At 43.1% G+C, this 13,498-nt stretch overlaps 1 protein-coding gene across 1 annotated transcript in view; it reads right to left on the bottom strand.

The window, feature by feature from the left end:
• Positions 1 to 13,498, bottom strand: part of trim8a (tripartite motif containing 8a) — a 33,921-nt gene that overhangs the window by 15,962 nt on the left and 4,461 nt on the right. The window lies entirely within an intron of this gene.

The raw sequence follows: 13,498 nt of genomic DNA, 5'->3' as shown, positions 1-13,498 counted from the left end.
ACAGGCATATTTGTCCATTTGATTCTGCCCCTTATCATTACACGGCTGAACAAGTTTTAAATTGGATCTGGAAGAAGACACTAACCCCCAAACATTTCCCATCCCCCCACCAAATCAAAGCCTGGTTTTTATAATCCCCTCTATTCTCTCCCAGACTTGCCAGCATGACTGGAGGAGAAAACGTTGCTCCTAAAACACTCATAGAACCCACAACATAGTACTCAAAGTTCCAATTCAGTTTGAAATCTGATATCTGCCATACATGCGATGGCTAGCCACGGTCAGGAAAAGGGAAGGCAGCCTTCAAGACAACAAGTCTTGTGCTCATGTACGTTTACATTAATCAGCATGAACAGAGAGCGAGAGAAGGAAAGAAACGGTTGCATCTTGTGCTTTTTCTCTCTTTTGTTTGCACTCCGTGTCAATAGCAAATTATTCGTTGTGCAGAGTGTTCAGGCTGCGCACTATAGCGTGTGCGTGCTGGCGAGATGGCTGTAGGGTCACTAGTTTTCCAGGCAGTGAGAGAACACAGATTCTCGGGGCCTCCAGCAATCAAGCCTCTGGAAACGGTCTCTAAGAAAGACCTTTTTATTTTGAAACGTACATGAAACTTTTCACAAAAAATATTTCTAAGGAAACGAGAGACAGCATCTTATCAAGATTATTTTAATGCTTAGTAAAAGACAAAACCAGACCTCTGCGGTCCTTTACCTCAAGCGAAGCCTGGTGCCATCTGTGGTATCAGAACCAGAATTAGTCAGTGGGTTACTCAATAACCATAAAGTGAGCACAGGAAGTCTAGATGCAGGAGCTCAACAATGCCTAAACCCCAGAACATGACAAATATGCTCTGATTGTGACGGGAAGTACAGCAAATTACAGCTCTCCTGTGAACACACATAGCAGCATGTTTCTAAAAGAAGTCTGAATATTATTCTACAGTTAGAATAGGCTGCGAGCGTTGAGACGAGTGTACCCATATACCGTATTTCCATCTGTCCCACTTTCTCCCATTTCAAAACCTCACAGATGTGCAGACGCGCTCTATGCACTCCTTTTGTTCACACGGCTTAAGGTAACATCTAAAAGACTATTTAACGCAACCAACAGTAAAAGCTGTTTTTTTATGATAAATATAAGCTTTTTAATTGCAGTGATGCAATGAAAAGGCTTTTTGTGGAGTTTTTAAGCTCTTAAAGCTGAAGTACGTGGGAATTCAGGCGCAGACCAGAATAATCTGGTTGCTATGAGTGTGTGAGGGGTGCCTGTGAATTTCACAGCTAAATGCTGAGAGTGAGTTGATTTATTTCTGCAATTTGTCAGAGAGAGAGAGAGAGAGAGAGAGAGAGAGAGAGAGAGAGAGAGAGAGAGAGAGAGCCCTGTGACTCAAAACGGCCCACTTACATTGCAGGCAAAGACAAAAGGTCATGCATCAATACAATGCAAAGCTCTGAACAAGGAGTGCGAGTTTACAGTGGGAATGAACACTTTTTCTGTACACTCTATACTGCATTCATTCATAACGAGATGTTACGGGACGTGAAAAATTAGATACTTGACGACTGTTCTTTAATGAATAGTAACCATGACTCCCTGCTCAAAACATGTCCAGAGCCCAATGCAGTATTAAAGGAAAGGTCAACACATTTCAGACTCTTCCTCTTCACAGCAGGCCTGTGGGAAGAATCCCATCGATCAGTGAACTCAACTGACTACATTCTCTGACAGGCATGCTGTGTATTCATTGCTTTACAAAAGCTTTTAGAGGAGAATCAAAATGGAAAGTTCTACTGTATTATCACGGATTGGATTCTCAAATCAGGTTCCATGAGATCACACTGAAGAAGTCAACGAAACCAACATGTGGCTATCGAGATGAAGGCGACATCAGGCAAAAGAACTGACCACATGAATTAGACCGGAAAATATAGGGCATGCTAAAAATATGACATTGCACTTAGCACTGATTGACACTCTCTTATAAGATTAGAATGGGATGTGCCGAGTGAGTAGATTAAGCAATGAATATCTAAGCTCTCTTCACACACTGTTCCAGTGCATGGGAAGTGAAGGGCAGACACACAGACACAGTCAGGCCCATAAATATTTGGACAGCGATAAAGTTAAGTATTTTAGGTGGATACCACAGTATTATATAACGAATTCAAGCTCAAAATGGAAACCTTTAGTTTGAGGTATACACGGCAGGAATTAGGCGGCACGGTGGTGTAGTGGTTAGCGCTGTCGCCTCACAGCAAGAAGGTCTGGGTTCGAGCCCCGTGGCCGGCGAGGGCCTTTCTGTGCAGAGTTTGCATGTTCTCCCTGTGGGTTTCCTCCGGGTGCTCCGGTTTCCCCCACAGTCCAAAGACATGCAGGTTAGGTTAACTGGTGACTCTAAATTGACCGTAGGTGTGAATGTGAGTGTGAATGGTTGTCTGTGTCTCAGCCCTGTGATGACCTGGCGACTTGTCCAGGGTGTACCCCGCCTTGCACCTGTAGTCAGCTGGGATAGGCTCCAGCTTGCCTGCGACCCTGTAGAACAGGATAAAGCGGCTAGAGATAATCGAATTTCTGCCGTAGCTCGACTGAAATCGAAGTTCTAAATGCCATGGAAACACCTTAGCTCGGCTGAAATCGAACCGAACTGGATTTCTCGTAATCGAGCTACGCGACCTAGATTATGCAATTGTAGCCGAGCTACTTAATGCATGTAAACCCTATCGAGCTACGTAGTCGAGCTACTTACTTCAGCACTGCCCCTTCCGGAAGTGACGAGACCACAAGCGAGAAACACAACAGCCTCGGTCGGCATGACAACAGTAGTAGAAACGTGCACTTCTGGAGCAATGAGGAGACAGAGTTCATGCTCATTCAGCTTAAGGAGTTGAATATATATCTTGATGTTGCTGTCCTCGTCGTCGTTCTTCTTGTGAACACGGAACTGATAACTTTGTTTATACTCTTGAATAGCTCTTCATGACAACAACCAGAAGTGTAGCAACACGATGGGGCGTATAGCGCCACCTGTGGCTCGGGTGCACAATGTACCTCACACAATAGCTCGATTTCCTTGTGTGCATGTAGGATTGGATTTCTCTGGCACCCCTGCTGGGACCCTTAGCTCGATTACCGACAGTAGCTCGATTTGGATGTGCATGTAAACGCTCTGAATGAGATGAGATGAGACGGCAGGAATTACAGCAAGCTTTTAATACATGGTCCCTGCTTTTTAAAGGGACCAAAAGTAATTAGACAATTGACTGCTCAGCTGTACCATGGCCAGGTGTGCGTTAATGCCTCACTTCACTTACAAGTACGCAGATGAAAGGTCTAGAGTTGATTTCAAGTGTGGCATTTCCATTTAGAATCTGTTGCTGTTAACTCTCAATACGAAACCCAAAGAGCCGTCACTGGCAGTGAAGCAAGCCATCATTAGGCTGAAAAATCAAAAACACACCCATCAGGGAGATAAAATGAGAGAAGACTCCACCAGAGTAAATACACAGTGTTTATCCCAAGATGTAGACCTCAAGATGTAAGCCTCAAAAACAGGAAGATCAGACTGACAAATGCAACAGGATTAATTCTGACGTGTATTTAGGTTCAGCCAAATGCTTCAAAAGTCACTGGGCGGTGCATCAGTGCCGATAGACAACGATCTGAAGCACACATCGAAAGCAACCCAAGATTTTTTCTTCTTTTTTTAAACACAAATAAGTGGAACGTTCTGCAATTGTAAGTCAAATCACTTGACCTGAATCCAATTGAGCACACAATTCATTTGCTGAAGGCAAAACACCCTAAGAAGGCAGAAACAGAAAAACAGCTGCAGTAAAGGCCTGGCAGAGCGTGACCATGGAAGAAACCCAGCGCCTAGTGATGGCCATGGGTTCCAGATTTCAGTCATCAACCACAAAGTATTTGCAACAAAGTATTAAAAATGACTTGAGTATATTATCTCATCTCATTATCTCTAGCCGCTTTATCCTGTTCTACAGGGGCTGGAGCCTATCCCAGCTGACTACGGGCGAAAGGCGGGGTACACCCTGGACAAGTCGCCAGGTCATCACAGGGCTGACACAGACACAGACACCCATTCACACTCACATTCACACCTACGGTCAATTTAGAGTCACCAGTTAACCTAACCTGCATGTCTTTGGACTGTGGGGAAAACCAGAGCACCCGGAGGAAACCCACGCGGACACGGGGAGAACATGCAAACTCCATACAGAAAGGCCCTCGCCGGCCATGGGGCTCGAACCCGGACTTTCTTGCTGTGAGGCGACAGCGCTAACCACTACACCACCGTGCCGCCCCTTGAGTATATTAGTTTGTCCAATTAATTTTGACTCCTTAAGTGCTGTACAACTCCTATACACTGTGGTGGACTGTTAAAATAACAGCAACAACTTTGTCAATGTACAACTATTTATGTACCTTGACTTGCCACAGGCCACTGTTTGCATGGCTGATGAGCTTGAATGCTCAGACTTTCTCTCCGTGTGGGTTTGTGTTCAATGCGCCTTCGCCTCATCCTTATTTTCTTACACTATTTTGCCTTTCATTCTAAGGAAACGGGTAGAAAAAGTTGAAAGAAATCTTATTACAAGGCTCACTTGCTCTGAGGCACAACGAAGACCTCAAGATGATACCACACTTTCACACATTCTTTGTTCCAGACGTCATAAATTCTGTATATTATCAGTGAATTTAGCAGCGTTTCACTGCGGATATGAGATGATGTGAGCAGTATGGTTCACAGCATGTATATTGTATTTCATCATGATGACAATGTTGGGGTCATCAATTAATTAAATATAATCAATTGCAATAATGGTGGCCTCAGGTTTCCTCAATTCATATTTATCTATTAACTTGCTTTCTGTGGTGGCCAATTCAGTAATTTATTTTTCAGTCTAATGTTGTTTACGGGGGCGGCACGGTGGTGTAGTGGTTAGCGCTGTCTCCTCACAGCAAGAAGGTCCGGGTTCGAGCCCCGTGGCCAGCGAGGGCCTTTCTGTGTGGAGTTTGCATGTTCTCCCCGTGTCTGCGTGGGTTTCCTCCGGGTGCTCCGGTTTCCCCCACAGTCCAAAGACATGCAGGTTAGGTTAACTGGTGACTCTAATGCCGCTTTTTCACTACAAACGCGGCTGAGTTGGGCTGAGCCGTGCTGTGCTGAGTTGGGCTGAGTCGAGCTGAGTGGGGCTGTTGGAGTTGCATTTCGACTACAACCGCGCTGAACCGTGCTGGCTGGAAGTGGGTGGACACATTGGGTGGAGTTAGCAAAAGTGGGTGGACGTCACGTGATGTCGTTAAGCGGCGCAAACAGTGACATCAGTGACCTTTTAAGCGGTAGTCTCACGACCCGGATAGTAAACAATAAACATGGAGGACATGGAGTCGTTAGTGTTGCTGGTCTTGGTGCTGTGGCTTTTTGTCACCGACAACGCCAACAGATACTGGCAAGAGCGTATAGATGAGGCGAGGCGCATAAGGCTTCAGAAATTCTCGTAATTCGTAATTATTCTTCTTCCGGGTTTACGGTGTTTACAGATCCCAGCGTGCTCGCGGGGCGTGTGTGGGCATGTGAGGACACTCCTCCTCACCAATCAGTGCATAGGGGAGTGTCTCCTCACACCCCCAGCCCCACTCGGCTCGGTTTGGCTTGCTTCAGCCCTACTCCAAAACTGTGCGAGTTTTGGGTGCTAAGCAGGGCTGAAGCGAGCTGAGTCGTGCTGTTCTGAGGTAGTCGAAACGCGAGCCGTGTCGGGCTGAAGTGAGCTGAAAAAGGGTAGTGGAAAAGGGCCATAAATTGACCGTAGGTGTGAATGTGAGTGTGAATGGTTGTCTGTGTCTATGTGTCAGCCCTGTGATGACCTGGCGACTTGTCCAGGGTGTACCCCGCCTTTCGCCTGTAGTCAGCTGGGATAGGCTCCAGCTTGCCTGCGACCCTGTAGAAGGATAAAGCGGCTACAGATAATGAGATGATGTTTATATCAACCATGACAAAAGGAAGCAGTCTAATTTACAGCCAAACTAATATCTAAATGTCCATAATGTACAATAGTCGGTTAAAGTCATAACATGCAATAAAAGGACAATACAGGCATTTCTAAATTGGCTGAATGTTGAACAAAATAGTTGTGATCGGCATGCTAACCATTACTAAGCAGCTATGAACATGCTTGCAAAACCTCTGTGGCGAGGGTTAAAGAGGATTAAAATTCACTTCAGCAAAGTTACCAAGGAAATGCAAGGAAGTGCAACATGTTCTACCTTCCCACACCCACCAAAACAATCAGATGTTCTGCCGTTTTACCAATGGTTACCCCCTTCATAAATAACTGCGAGTCTTCAAGTTTTGAGGTATTTGAAATCTATTCAATCCTGCATAGTGTTTACCAAGACAAGTACAATGCTGTTTGGACTTGTTTGTCTGCAGATTTCATTAACGCCACTGAAACAATTCTGTGAAGCATAAATCATATTTCTCAAGCTTTTGGAAATTCTATTAAAATATGATAATGGCTCTGTTGACAGACGATCAAATTTTATGCTGAACTGGCTCCCCACCCAGCATCAGAATTATGTCTTACAGTACCATGTATTTCAACTGCCCATGTTAAGAGTAAAACGTCAACATCACCCACAAGGTTTTAAATCATCTTTCCTGTTATCTTGGCAGTCTTCCTCCTGCAACCACATGCAAAACAAGCAGAATTGAAAAACAAGAAGATGGGGAACAAAGAAATATGACAAGGGCAAGGGTTCAGCAACACAAACCCCACTTCCTCCAGGGGCTCTCATATGAGGTCATCCATAACAAGAATGAGAAGGCACTTGTGTTTGAGGGAGGAACTTCCTGCCTTTGCCTGGAACTCACACTCTTATCCCCTACAACTGTACAATACTTGGGTCTCTCCCTCACGCACTATAAATTAGAGTCCATAAGTATTTGTACACAGTGTTGGGCAAGTTACTTCAAAACTGTTTTGCGTTATTTATTACTTGTTACTGTCATTTTAAAGTAATTAGTTACATTACAATATTACTGTATTTAAAATGTAAGGCATTACACTACTATTGCATTACTTTTAAGTTACTCTCACCAAAATAACTGGAAGTATGGATTTGGCAATCTAAATGTAGCTCAAGACGCTCAATTAGCTCATCACACATCCAGTGGAAGGTGATGTGGTATCTGACTGAGCTCGGCTTATGGTTAAAAACACTAGAATATAATAGCCACAGTGATGGCTCATGGCACAATACAAGGAACAATCATCGCAAGAACAGACAAAAGGTGAAAGTCTGGCAAATTGTGATAGAAATACTGTAACTTTAGGCCTATTCATATTAACATTAATTGAACTGTATTGTATTGTAATGTCTAAAGATATGACACGATACAAAATTAGCATTTCTATGCATTTGTTTTCAAGTTTACAGCATTAAGCATAGCTTATGCTTCATTAAAAAAAAAAAATTTATATATATAAAATATTAGCCCTAAGGGATATGACTCCATTTCAGAAATTTAACAAAAATGAACATATTACGGCAAATCGTAGCCTACAATAAAACTGGCCTGGAAAAAACCCGCAAGCCTTTTAAATCACAGCTAGACAATGACTATTAGCTATATGAGGCTACCCAGTCACATTTCGAAAAAATGGAATTAGAAATAACAAAATCAAAGTGCTTTTAATGATATTGAAGTGCTTAGGCCTATTAGCCCTTGAAGGAAAGGCAGCTCAATCACTTTAGTCTGACTTCCGACCAGAAAAACAAACAGACAAACAAAAAAAAAAAAAAAAAAAACTCAGTTATACAGGACAAAAATGTAAACAAACTGTCAGCGTATCTTCAACAACATACTCCGCCACAAGTCTCCTAACCTCTTGAGGCTGAAGGAGCATCTCAGAGCGGCAGAACGTTAATTTTGGCTGCTTTGTGATTTTATCGCCACTCTCATCCTCCGCTTGCTTCCTTGCCAACTTCATGCTACTATGGCACCTCTGGAAATGCTTAGTTAAATTACTGGTGCTATTTCGGGAAGTGGACAGTTCTTTAGGTTTAGCACACAAAGTGCATTTGACTACGATGTTCTTCACATCCTTATTTTTCACAAACTTAAAGTAATGGGCGTGTGCCCATCTGGAGAATGTGCTATCCGACATTAGATCAGCTGCAGGTTCACTCATCGCTCTCTCCTGTCTGACTAGCCTAAAGGAAAAGGAAGCAAAACATTTTGCGCGGACGTTTTGCCTCTGCTGATCTCGCGGTGATTTTGGCGAATTTGTATGAAGGAAAAAAAAAAAGCCCACCACTTCATTCCAGGTTAAAAATGCATTGTAACGCGCGTTACTGACATTTGTACCAAGTAAAATATTACCAGATTTTTTTCTGTAATGCCTTACATTACCGCGTTACTGCAAAAAGCAATGCATTACAGTAATGCGTTACTCCCAACACTGTTTGTACAGTGACAATTTTGACCTCTGTACACCACAGTGGATTTGAAATGAAGCCATCAAGAGGAGATTGAAGTGCAGACTTTCTGAATTAATCAAAGGGTTTAACAACAATATTGTGTTCAGGAATTACAGCCTTCAAAAAGGTCTCTCCATTTTCACAGGATCAAAAATAATTGGGCAAACTAACAATTACAAATATAAGAATCATTTTTAGGGCGGCACGGTGGTGTAGTGGTTAGCACTGGCGCCTCACAGCAAGAAGGTCCTGGGTTCGAGCCCAGTGGCCGACAAGGGCCTTTCTGTATGGAGTTGGCATGCTCTCCTCATGGGTTTCCCCCAAAGACATGCAGGTTAGGTTAACTGGTGACTCTAAATTGACCGTAGGTGTGAATGTGAGTGTGAATGGTTGTCTGTGTCTATGTGTCAGCCCTGTGATGACCTGGCGACTTGTCCAGGGTGTACCCCGCCTTTCACCCATAGTCAGCTGGGATAGGCTCCAGCTTGCCTGCGACCCTGTAGGACAGGATAAGCAGCTATGGATAGATGGAGAATCATTTTTAATACTTGGATTCAAATGCTTTGTAGTCAGTGTCCACCTGAAGTCTGGAACCCATAGACAAGTGCTGAGTTTCCTCCCTTGAGATGCTTTGCTTGGCCTTTACTGTAACCTCCTTCATCTGCTGTTTGTTTGTGGGTCTTTCTGCCTTCAGTTTTGTCTTCACCAAGAGAAAACATGCTCAATTTGATTGACTCAGCCATTTAAAAAGCCTCAAGAAGCTCGAGTTGCTTTAGCGGTACGTTTTGGGGCATTATCCAGCTGTACTGTGAAGTCCCATCTTATCAGTTTTGCAGAACGTGACAGAATCTGAGCAGAAAGCAGAGCTCTGTATACACTTCAGAATTCATCCTGTTACTTCTATCAGCAGTCACATCAATGAACACCAGCAATCCAGTTCCATTAGTAGCCATACATTTATTATTTTTTAAAATGATCTTTATTGAGGATGCCAACGTCACAAAAGTGACTTACAGAAGGATCCTCAAAGACCTGCTCATGTCTGCTATGCTAAACAGATGATGTAGTAGGCTTTGTATCATGAGCCCTTCCCTCCCTTCTCCATAATCTTCTCTTCCCATCATTCTGGTTCAAGTTAATCTTAGTTTCTTCTGTCCAAAGAATCTTGTTCTGGGCAGGCTTTCTAGCAAAGTCCAATCTGGCCATTCTTTTCTTGAGTGTTACCAATGTTTTGCATCTTGAGGTAAACCCTCTGTATTAACATCCATGAAGACATCTTTTGATTGTAGACTTTGACAATGATAGGCCTACCTCCTTGAGAATGTTCTTGACTTGGCTAGATGTTGTGAAGACACTTTTCTCACCAAGGAAAGAGTTCCGTGATCATCCACTTCAGTTTTCTTCCATGGACGTCCAGGTCTTTTGGTGTTGCTAAGCTAGCCAGTGCATTCTTTAAGATCTTTATTTTTAATTGTTGATTAAGCCACTCCTAAAGTTTCTGCCATCTCTCTGATGGGTCAGCTTTGTTTTTATCAGTCCAATTACTTTTGAGTCTGTGAAAATGGAGGGGCGATGCAAAAAAATGGCTAGAATTCCTAAATAGTCAATGCAACATTTTTGTTAAAACAACTTGAATTAAAGCTAAAATTCTACACTTCATCTTGATTGCTTCATTTTAAATCCATTGTGGTATACAGAGGCAAAATGATGAAAATTTCATCACTGACCAAATACCTGACTGCACGCATGCACACGCACGTGTGTGTGTCCGTGCACAAAGCAGCAGCGGAGTTCGGCAGCCCCCGGGTGTCTGAGCAACCCTGTTTAGGATTCACTCTGCTCACCTCCAGGGAGGAAGGGGCTAGAAAAGGTGCCCCAAACATAGCCTTGCTTCACCTCACCCTGGCCAGCACACCATGCCTGGCGGGGATACCACTCGGCAGTCAAAATGCAACAAAATGATAGAGAAGGTACTCAACCTTGGCACGTGGAATGTCGACATATGGATGTACCCTTCAAAGCTCGGATTGGCCTCATCAGTCACCTCCAGACCCACCAAATTGAAGTCATGGTCATCTTCCACCCCAAAAGACGAACATCATATAATAATATATAGATATCACACACACACACTACCAGTCAAGCGCTTGGACTGTCATTACTTTACTTAGTTGAGCGGTTCTTGACATAATATGGATTATTACAGTTGTGGAATAGGGCTATTTACTGTATTTTTATTAATTACTATCTACTGTTTGATCTCAAATGCATTAAAAAGGCAAGAAATTGCACTAATTAACTTTTGATGAGGCACATCTGTTAATTGAAAAGCATTCCAGGTGACTACCTCATGAAACTGGTTAAGATAATGCCAATAGTGTGTAAAGCGTCATCAAGGCAAATGGTGGCTACTTTGAAGAATCTAAAATATGAAACTTTAACAATTTATTGTTTACCACATAATTTCATACATGTTCAAATATTTCAGTTTTGATGTCTTCAGTATTGTTCTACAAATGTAGAGAACAGTCAAAATACAGAAAAACCTTTGAATGAGTAGGGGTGCACAAACTTTTCGCTGGTACAGTAGCGTGTGCATTTTTATACACACACACACGTACGTGTGGTTGCTGAAGACAGAACAGAAGGATGTGTGTGCCTTCCAACAGCAGCTGTGAGCAGCACAAGCTCACCCCCCAACTCATCCCACCCCAGTTTGCTGAGCCTTGGCTGCCTTCGGACCCATGACACATTGCCCATCTGAAAAGCATTCCTCCACGCATCCAGAAGTCAAGGCTGCCAAGACCGGCAGCAGCTCACCTCACAATAGCACATTATTCTTTGTAAAGCAGCTGCTGAACCATCATGTAGTCTTCCTCATACACTTTCATGTGTCTTAGCTACTTTTCACCGCTACCCATCTGTCACATGAATGGATAAGGGAAAACGTAAAAGAACTTTAATGGGTTATCATACATAGTTAATTACAAAATACGGAAAAGCCAATACAAAATAATTTTCAACAGTGCCATATCCCTGCTGAGATGATTTTTAAACAAAACTGTAACCGAATTAAGACAGAAGACAATGGGCAGAATAACACACACATTGTATATTATATACATCTCCATGGAGGGCGGCACGGTGGTGTAGTGGTTAGCGCTGTCGCCTCACTGCAAGAAGGTCCGGGTTCGAGCCCCGTGGCCGGCGAGGGTCTTTCTGTGCGGAGTTTGCATGTTCTCCCCGTGTCCGCGTGGGTTTCCTCCGGGTGCTCCGGTTTCCCCCACAGTCCAAAGACATGCAGGTTAGGTTAACTGGTGACTCTAAATTGACCGTAGGTGTGAATGTGAGTGTGAATGGTTGTCTGTGTCTATGTGTCAGCCCTGTGATGACCTGGCGACTTGTCCAGGGTGTACCCCGCCTCTCACCCGTAGTCAGCTGGGATAGGCTCCAGCTTGCCTGCGACCCTGTAGAACAGGATAAAGCGGCTACAGATAATGAGATACATCTCCATGGACTCTCTTACGTATATGATATGTTAAACTGTAAATGTGTGAACATATAGATGTCGGCAATAAGTGCATATGTTTTTGTATTACCAAACCCAAAAACGTGTCAAATATAAATGGTTGTATTGAGCTCTGAAATGATTCAGTAACGACTGATTTAAAAAGGAACACTGGTAAGTTTCATATACATTTCATTTGGACTTATTTTAATTAGATCTATATGATTAAACAACTGAAGGCACAATTTCGAATAGTCGTATCATTTCATAGGATGTTGGACTGTCAGCTCCAGCTGATTCGGTACTTAACACCTCACTGTAAAACACTGAAACAAAAAGGGCCAACATGGACAGTGCTGTTCATGCTCGCTTTTTGTTTAACTTTGCTTTATCACCACTTCTGACAGAGAGTAGCGCACACCTTCATACAGAAAATTCTGCTTCCTGTTAGTGGGCCAATCAGATTCTAAGAGCGCATTACCAGAAGTGTGCCCATGCAGTATACAGGGTGTACGAGCCATTATTTAGTACCTGACAGTATGAAGTAAGGAGTAATGGGAGATCCAGACGAAAACAGAATATATTAAATGCGTTATCGTTGTTGTTGTTCTTGTGATGACACCCTAACAAAGAGGAAGTATGGAAGGTCACAGTAGGCCTGAAGGATGTTGAGCAATATCAAACTATTTTCTAATTTGATTAACAAAAGACTAACAAACACTTGATCTGTACGTTTTATAATATTTTTGTCTAATGTGATATACCCGTGGCTCTTTTGCTATTGTTCCATTTGTATACTATCCCCTGTATACCGAATCCATCTTGTATTTGGTACTTATTTAAAAAAAAAAGGGGGGGGGGGGGGGGTGTTAGATTAGATAAAACTTTAATGATCCCTTTGGGAGGGTTCCCTCAGGGAAATTAAGATTCCAGCAGCATCATCACAGATAAACAGAGAAAAGAAAGAGAGAAAAACTTCTAGATAAATTAAAATAAATTAAAGGCCCTGTCCACACGAGTACGTTTTTGTCGAATCCGCATAAATACTTTATCGTTTCGGCCTCACGTCCAGATGGAGCTGGCTTTTTCGAGGTGTGAAAGCAGTATTTTTTGAAAACGGGTCCCAGAGTGGGAAAATCCCAAAACGCTGGATAGCCCGGAGTCGTCTGGATGGCGAAGCGGATTTTTTCAGAAACGATGACGTATAAGCCCCGCCTCTCTAACCTTTAACCTCAGCTGCCGCCGCTAGATGCGTCATAACAACAACGACGGACTACAGGCTTGTGCTCGTACTGCAGAAACAACTCAGTCTATTACGGCTGCTACAACAAAACCTTCTGCTTTTATATTACTGTGAGGAGCAACAAAACTTCTCGTGTTATGAGCTTGTTTTGTAAACAGCGCGTGACCTTTATACGCATGCTCCATGGCTTCTCTTCCGGTTTTAGTGTATTGGTGTGACGCCGTCACAGCGTCACATACAGGCCTGGCATA

The sequence above is a fragment of the Neoarius graeffei genome, chromosome 7 (assembly GCF_027579695.1).
Source record: "Neoarius graeffei isolate fNeoGra1 chromosome 7, fNeoGra1.pri, whole genome shotgun sequence".
Classification (NCBI taxonomy): domain Eukaryota; kingdom Metazoa; phylum Chordata; class Actinopteri; order Siluriformes; family Ariidae; genus Neoarius; species Neoarius graeffei.
Note: the sequence above shows the minus strand (reverse complement) of the source record. Positions and strands in the feature narration are given on the sequence as shown.